Below are 8,708 nucleotides of genomic sequence, written 5' to 3' on the forward strand. Positions count from 1 at the left end.
AGGAGGCGCTACTTCACGGTCAGGGCGGCTAGGGCCTGGAACCAACTTCCAAGGGATGTGATGCTGGCTCCTACCCTGGGGGTCTTTAAGAGGAGGCTGGATGAACACCTTGCTGGTGTTGTTTGGCCCCAGTACTCTTTCCTGCCGTGGCAGGGGGTTGGACTCAATGATCTGCTCAGGTCCCTTCTGACCCTACTAACTATGAAACTATGAAAAGGGTCAGTGCCCAAAGCAGGGGAGACAAGGCCAGATGAAGACAGGGGAAGTGGGGGCACAGGGTTCCATCCCCACTGTCTCCCCCCATCATTCTTGATGGGCAATTTGCTAGTAAATTATTATTCATTACTACAGTTTTATTCATGAATAAATTAATGACCATCTTAGAAACTTACCAAGATGATATGCAGTGCTAATTTAGAAAAAAAAACCCTTCTATTTATCTTACTTAAAATCCTTTCTTAAAATGTGGCCTTGATTGTTCAATTAGGAAAAATACATAAGCCCTTCAAAATAAAAGAGATATTAGCACCGGTACACCATACAGCTGTGTTCAGAACAGACCTGGGGATCACAGAGCACCAAATGTAAGATAAGCAAATTAGAAAACCAAAGTTTTCCATGTTCATAGTTGAATTATTTCTTCAAGGCTGCCTGATCTACTGTTGCTTTATCAACTCAGAAGGAAGTCATTTTTCTTCACCCTCATAACTTAGGTGCCAAAATAGCAGCCAGTATGGAGGGTAACAGGAATAGTATGAATATAAGCCATGCAATAAAAAGAGCCCATACTTAAAAGAAAGAAAAGCAGGTGGCCTTTGCAAATAATATTAACTGACCCAAGAACTGCTTTCTTAGATGCCTGGTCTCAATATGGCTTTTATCTGTAATCAGACTATCTGAATTTCCCATAACGTTTTCATTTAGGCTTTTAAAGGTCACTGGCAACAGAAAGTAACTTTCTTCCTAGAAAGATATATTCTAGGATGTTTGGAACATTATTAATTTTTCAGTACAAAATCAGTAGCTGTGCATGTAGAGTTCATCTATACACCTGTAATGTTGCCATGCTTGATGTGCCTTGTTATGTCTCAAGCCAAAATTACAATCAAATAAATATGAAATGAAACAAAGAAAAAAAAATGTATTTCTTTGATCACATCTACTCACTGAATCTAATACCTCAGCCAGCAACATCAAAATTGCAGATCTTGAGAATGAAGGACTCTGTTGCAAGATAGCTTAGTATCATAATCACAGCTAGATCCAATTCAGCTAGAAGAATTGATTGTATTCATCTAGTCAGACCTGCTTGAATAACACAAGTCATGGAGGTCACGTGAATGAATTACCATGTGAATTAGAATATATATTTTAAAATACCATTAAGTCTTGTCTTAAAAATTCTAGTTTGTGGAAAAGTCACTATAATCTTTCCTTAGTTGTCCCTACAGTTAATTATCTTCACGTTAAAAATGTGCTTTATTTTTAGTCTGAACATATTTAGATGCAACTACTAGCTAATGGACAGATATCTTTATATTTTTATCTGAGAGATGAAAGATCCATTACGTTTCTGTCCCATATGTAGATACTTTTAAGCTATGATAAAGTCACCTCTTAACTTGTTTTTAATAGATTTAGTAGTAGTAGTATTAATTCTTTATATTTATTAGGTTATTAACTATTAATGAATTATTATTGTTAATTATTTAAGGCTTGAGCCATTCACTACCAAGTATGTTTTTTAATCTTTTAATTAATTTTATGGCTTTTCTGTGAATCCTAATTTAGCCTAATCTTTTTTGAATTATGGTTACAAGAGCTAGAGAAAGGGTATAGATAAATGTACATTTGCAGTGGCTGCAAATGGGGAGAGGAAGTGCTTTCTTGGGACCACTCAGCAGCTGTGATGCTACAACTGTGATTGTAGTGATACAAGTGTAGCATCTTGTTCCAGCTTTGACCCTTCCTCATCTGTGGCCAAAATTGGGATGGATAGGTCACTTGTACTGCTACAGACTCAAGCAGACACACCCTTTATAGTGATGTCTGAACACCTTTCCTTCTCCTTCTTCGGTTGTTACAAGTGCACATTCGTCTATACTGACAGTGTTCCAATGATGGTCATTTCAGTGGTTATATAAGCGTGCTACTTTTATGTGAGTAAAAGTTCACAGGTTCAAGAATCCATAAGTTTGGCCAGTGTCCCATTCAGAGCTTATTTCAATTGGTTGTGCATCATGACTCCCAGCCTGTATTCTGTGTTCCTATGTGTATTACATATTTCACTTGTAGCGAATTAACAAAATGACCCAGGTCAATGACCGGGTCAGTGTTCTGGATTGGTTGTTTCTCCTTTCCATTACTTACCATTCCCTTGATTTTTGTGTCATTTGTTAAGCGTTAGTTGTAGGGACATACTTAACTGGCAGCGAAAGAAAGACAGTTTTGTGGCTCACTTGCAGCATGAAGGCCACATTTTGTGAGCATTTCCTGGCAGCCCCACCCCTCTCTGCTAATTGGTGGAGAGGCCTTGCCATTATTTTTGATTGGCAGAGAAGCTCTGCCGTGCTGCAGACAGACAGTATGTCTCAAGCACTTGCAAGGACTCCAGCAGTTGCTGCATTTTCTAAGTATTGTGGTAGGGATCGGAAGATTCTAAAACACTATTGTATGAATAATACACCGGGGGCGAGGCTGGGGGGTTGATTTTTGGGGGCAAGAAATTGATTTTGCAGGAATACTTCCCAGTGATCAGGGATACTGCTGCTTTTCATGGTTTCTGCTGTTTCTGTGATAACCTCAAAACTACAATTAAGTCGGTCCCTAATTATCTGTAGTGTTCTCTGGTTTTCATTTCAGCTCATTGGTTAAAAAAAAGAAACGTTAGGGTCATGCAACTGCTATGCATCTGCTTTAAGTTGTTTACATTTTGAGACCTATCAGTTATCCAGTTTTTAATCAATGTGTCCACAGATAGTATATTTTCATAGTATAATTTTTTATCAAAATGTTGTGTGGAACTCAATCAAATCTCTAGGAGAAGGCTATATGCATTACATCAATACTATTACCTTTATTAATCAAACTTATTACCTTATAAAAACCTCAGGTTACTTGACAAGATCCATTTTGCAGATATCCACACTGAATGGCAGTAATTATATTACCCTGCTTTAGTTGCTCATTAATCAAGCTCCATATCAATTGTTGCATCATTTCCCTCAGAATCAATATCAAGGCAAGAGGTCAACAGTTCCAAGAAAATCAAATTTACACTTCTTAAATATGGTGTAGCATTACATTTCTTCCAGTCCTCTGGAATTTCTTATTCTAAAGCATATTAAAAATGATCACTAACATGACAGGGAAATCCTGGGGCAGCTCTGTTATGGAATCTCTCAAAGGGGATGCTTGCTCAGGACCACTGTGGTCTTGTCTCTTCTCTGAAAGTTCCCCCTGAAGCCAGCCCAGGTGTGGCTTCTGGAACAGGGGGGACACCCCTGGCTTCTTCCCATTCAAAGATCCTGGGCTTTCAGTCCCTGACCCTCTATTGCTTGGTTTATGCCTGAGCTCAAGGAGCTAGCTTCCAGTGTACCTCCTGAGAGAGGGACTTTACCTCTGGTTGGGTGTATCTACATAAACATTTACTGTGCAGTAGACTAATCAGCTGTTCAGTAAACATTATGCATCTACATGTGCACCCCTATTAGGCTGATGTAAACTAATTTACCTCAGCTATACGGGAAACTAAATACAAGTATTGTCCTTCTGCGGAGTAAAAAAAATCCACAGCAGTGCATATGTAGATGCTTCCTGGCTTGCTGGGGCACAAGGGGGCTTCAGTGCAGGGCCTGCCTCTCATCCAGCCCCACACTGAAGCACCGTTATGCCCCAATCAGCCCTTCCACATCACATTGAATTGGAGAGAGAAGTCCCAAGCTGGCAGGCTGACCCCCTGGCTCCCTGCCAGCCAAGGATTGTCTGTCCTCTGTCCAGACTATGTGCTGTGATCCTGGGGCCATGTGTAAATGCATGCCTGGAAGCAATATATTTATTGCAGTGCATTAATATGCATGTGTAGATGTGCCCATTATGAAAAAACAAGTGCAACTCAAAGCTCTAAACAGCAAAAATCCAGCTCCACTTCAATAAAGACATTTACTGAACAACAGCCACTCAGCAAGAGATTCTCTGCTGCCTCCAAAGGGTAAGTAGCCCCTGTGTCCCCAGTTCAGCTTTTACATCTGTGAAGACCCCAAGGATTACTCAGCTATTCTCTCTTCAGTCTGTCCAGCTCCAGAAATGCAAAGCTGCTCTCTGGTCTCTTTCACCAAATTGCTTCCTTCAGACAATTCCCTGCTTGCCCCTGCCTGCTGTGTTCTTGTTATGTTTATTTCTCTCTCTCCCATGGGGGCTACTTGCAATCCTTACCTTTGCTGAAGGGTCAACCAAGCAATTAAAGTATCTATAGATGAATGATTCTCAACCAAGGTGTTGCAGCGCCCTGGGTCACCTGGAGATCCTTTCAAGGGTGATGCAGGGTGTTACACGATGTTAATACTCTTAGGTTTACAAATGTGATTCACAAGATAAACCCAGATATTTCAAAGACGAATCCACAGTCTTAAAAATGTCTGACTTCTTGTGGTCCTCTTAAGTTCTTTGCAAGAGATGTATTATTTTTTCTCTAGTCAAAAACAAGTGAAAGCCAAAGGTAGCATTTTCCAAGGGGTGCCTTGAGTCTGATAAGGGGTGCACTGAGCCTTAAAAGGTTGAGAACCATGGATGTAAATGGATGTGCATCCTGTCAGGCCAGCAACTCTGGCTTCATTGTCTCTTTAAAAAACATTATTTCCCTATGTACTAGTTTTATAAGTAAACTGAGGCACCCAACATTACTATAACATGAACATGGTTAATACAGGAATATCACATAAACCCAACTGTCTATCACAAGCTCTTTTAAACTTTGTCAGTGTAAGTGATCATGACAATATATAAAAGAAACCATGTCTCAGCAGTTATATTAACATATGATACTGCATAGTCTTTCTCCACTACAAAAAATGTTTTATATCAAAATAAAGTTGTTAGTTTGTCACTTTATTTATAGATAGGATAGAACCTAAACCCCCCCCCCACAGCTGTAACTCCATGTATTATACTATAAAATTCAAAATTCCATCAGAAAAATGTGTTCTTTAAAATGTAAGAATTTTATAAACCGCTAAATCTTTCATGCAAAAGAAACTTAAAAACTTGAAGCTTTATAGAAAATACAGCCACTTGTATAATAAAAAGGCATGGAAATTCATGTATGTTGCAGTTGCTATAGGATCTCTCCTTTTCTTCAAGGAGCTGAGATATTTATGGTACAGCTGGAACACACAATACTCTTTGGTACTTTGTACCCTTCATTTGTATAACATAGCTCTAGGAAAGTGATAAGTCTATATTATTTATAAACAAAATAACTAATTTCACTTCAGAGTCAAGCAAGTAACCCAATAACCCATGCTACATCAAAGACAGAATGATCTTATGCTATTTTTTCCTTGTTTGAATTTATAGACATAATTACTGCATGGGATGCTGTTCAGTGAAGGGCAGTGTGTAATGTTCTCATCTTCACATTCCATGTCTGTTAATAAGGATTAGTGTGAAGCTTATTCATAGAATTTTAAATATTTACAATGCAGTTATTTGCACAGTCTCATTTAAAGAGGTTAAACACCCAGATAAATACCCATGGATATGCTTAGTGGTTCATTAGAAGACTATTTTAACAATTAGCAAATAAGTGGAAAGAATAATCAATGACATTATACCTAAGCACAAACAAATACACACAACAATAGCTATAGTTGATGTCAGTTGCACTTTTAATTAGAATCACTTCTTTTTTACTGCAAGTCATTGGCTGCTGTTGTGTTAACCAGCAATGGGACAATCTCAACATATTTGCTGTGGCAGTTCTTGGAGGATGGGCATACAGTTCCTTCAAAGGGGAAATTTTTCATGCTGAAATATACTACTAAATATATTACTAAAAAGATCCAAGAAGTCACAAGCTTATATGCAGTTCTAGAAGCTGCATAGTTTGATGGTCAATGATGTTCTTAGTTGCAATTCTGTAATCCATTGGGTTTAATAATAATACTCTACTTTCACACTTGTAGCATGTAGCAATAGTGTTTAGCTAGACTGAAATGAATGATGAATGAATGGTTGAGCACTTCTTCTTCCTTTGATTTTAGGTCTCAAAAAATAAGGCCAGTGCCTCATTTTATGTGATGTTCCCCTCTTTTAACTTAAACACTGAAAAACATTTACCCCATGTCAACTTCAGTGGTTTATAGCTTATATTCAGGGGTGATGGGTTAGGGTGAGGTTCTCAGTTAACAGTTAGCCCAGTTAGCTATTCTGGGCCTGCAGGCCAAGAAGGCCTTTGTCATAAACTGAATGTTGCAGAGCTACAATAGGAAGAGCCATATTTGCAGTCCTCTGTACTATGTTGCATCTCAGTACTACAAATGACACCTAATAATGCTTATTTAATAATGAAAATATTAATTAGCTAATCTTTATACCTCTCATCATGTCCATTTGTATTTATGTACCAATGTACTGCATAATCTTCTGCATTGTGCTACACCAGAGACGCATTCTGAGAGACACACCTCACACAAATCTATGGACATTCTAGATGTTGCTTATTTTTGTGGATTTTACAATCTTCTATTATCCTTGGAAAATAGAAAACCTCGTAAAATCCTATGTAACTTGCACTATTGCAATCTTAAGCCAAGAGCAACCTCCTACAAGTACCATTAATACCTCAAGACTACTGTGTAAAAATGCATTGGGAGGTTGTTCTTAGCACTTGATCCTCAACTCTGAAGCTCCCTCCCTCTTGAGGCCCTCTAGAGACTGAGCCTGTACATCTGTAAGAGATATTATATTCCTATTTGTCCATTCATTTAGTAAATGAAGCTAGGTCAAGATATTTTTTAGTGGAACTCTGTTTTATAATGATATTCTAGTTTCCCTTTTAAGTTGTTCAATACTCTTTTCACTCATTTTTATCTTATAGCTCTCCTGTTTTATAAGTTATTGTCTTCTCTTATTGTAAGCTGCTTTGGGCCTGCCTTGGGAAGGGCAGCATATGCATAAATAAATGAATGAATCAATGGATAAATAAATAAATGTACAGATGAGTACTTTTGCTTTGCTTAATAGTGGAGGAAAAGCCAAACTGTTTGTGTTGTGTTTTACATAGAAAATGTTTTACCCAGCCTTAGGATTAGCCTATCAAAGAAAAATATACTACTTGACTGGCGTGTTTGTTGAATTGATATTCAGTCTGCTTCAAGCATGCCATCCTTTTCTTCACAAGTTCCAGATATCAAATGTAAGGGGAAAAAATGAGTGTCCTACTGATTAGGAAAGATAACAGCCCTGCACATTTGTATTCTTTTAATGTGGGATAAATTTATTTATTAATCATGCCACCTTTTCTGCTTTCTCAGTTTCTCAGGTTCAAACTAATAGAGATCAAGCTTTAGGCTAAACAATGCGTTTGAAAATGTAGAAATTACAAGAGCATCTTTCACTTTTTTTTTCTCTTGTGTACTCTGAAGGTATGGTGTAACTGAGACTTCTGAACTTTTGAAGCCAACAGGGGAAAAAAGCAGCAGGTCAGACAAACCATTTCAATGATATATGTAGCCTACACACACACACACACACACACACACACACACACACACACTCTGATTTGGATATTGTTAATAAAAGGAACAGAAATGAAGGCTGGAATTAGAAGCATTAATTAAAACAGCAGAGAGAGAGATTCTAATTTTCTTTCTACCCAGTAGAGCAGGATTACATCAGTTATCCAAGATGTGGAAGATCAGGTTCAATTTTCTCTACTGCATGACAGGATATCTCCCTTAGAATCATAGAACAGAAGGACCAGAAGGGACCTGTAAGATTACCAAGTCTGGCCCCTGCCATGGGCAGGAGGTGATTGGGCTCAAATGAGCTCAATGAGGTGCTTGTCCAGCCTCCTCTTGAACACGACCAGGGATGACGACTGTACCACTTCTGCTGGGAGTGTGTTCCAGATTCTAGTTACCTGGATAGAAAATAAGTTTTTCCTTATATCTAGCCTGAACTTTTCCTTGACTAGCTTGTGCCTATTGGACCTCATCCTCCCAAGGGGTGCCTTTCTGAAGAGTTGCTCCCCTGGATCCTGGTGTTTACTCCTGACATACTTGTAGGTGGCTATCAAGTCACCCATCAGTCTTCTTTTACTCAGACTGAACAAACCCAGATCCCAAAGCTTCTCCTCAAATGGCCTATCCCCCAAGCCCTTGATCATGTTGGTGGCTCTTCTCTGCACTGTTTTGAGCTTATCCACATCCTTCTTGAAGTGTGGTACCCAGAACTAGACACAGTGCTCTAGCTGTGCTCTTACCAACTTGGAGTAGTGTAGGAGGAACACCTCTCTGGATCTATTGGGAACATATCGGCTGATGCAAGCCAGAGTTCTATTTGTTTTGTTGGTGACTTCCTCACATTGAGGGCTCAAATTCATCCTCTGGTCAATTGTCACCCCCAGGTCCCTTTTGGATACAGTGCCAGCCAGTGGACCACCACCCATCAAATAGATATGGTAAAGGTTCTTCCTACTTAGATGAAGG

The sequence above is a fragment of the Crocodylus porosus genome, unplaced genomic scaffold (genome assembly GCF_001723895.1).
Source record: "Crocodylus porosus isolate Cpor-Errol unplaced genomic scaffold, CroPor_comp1, whole genome shotgun sequence".
Taxonomy (NCBI): Eukaryota; Metazoa; Chordata; order Crocodylia; family Crocodylidae; genus Crocodylus; species Crocodylus porosus.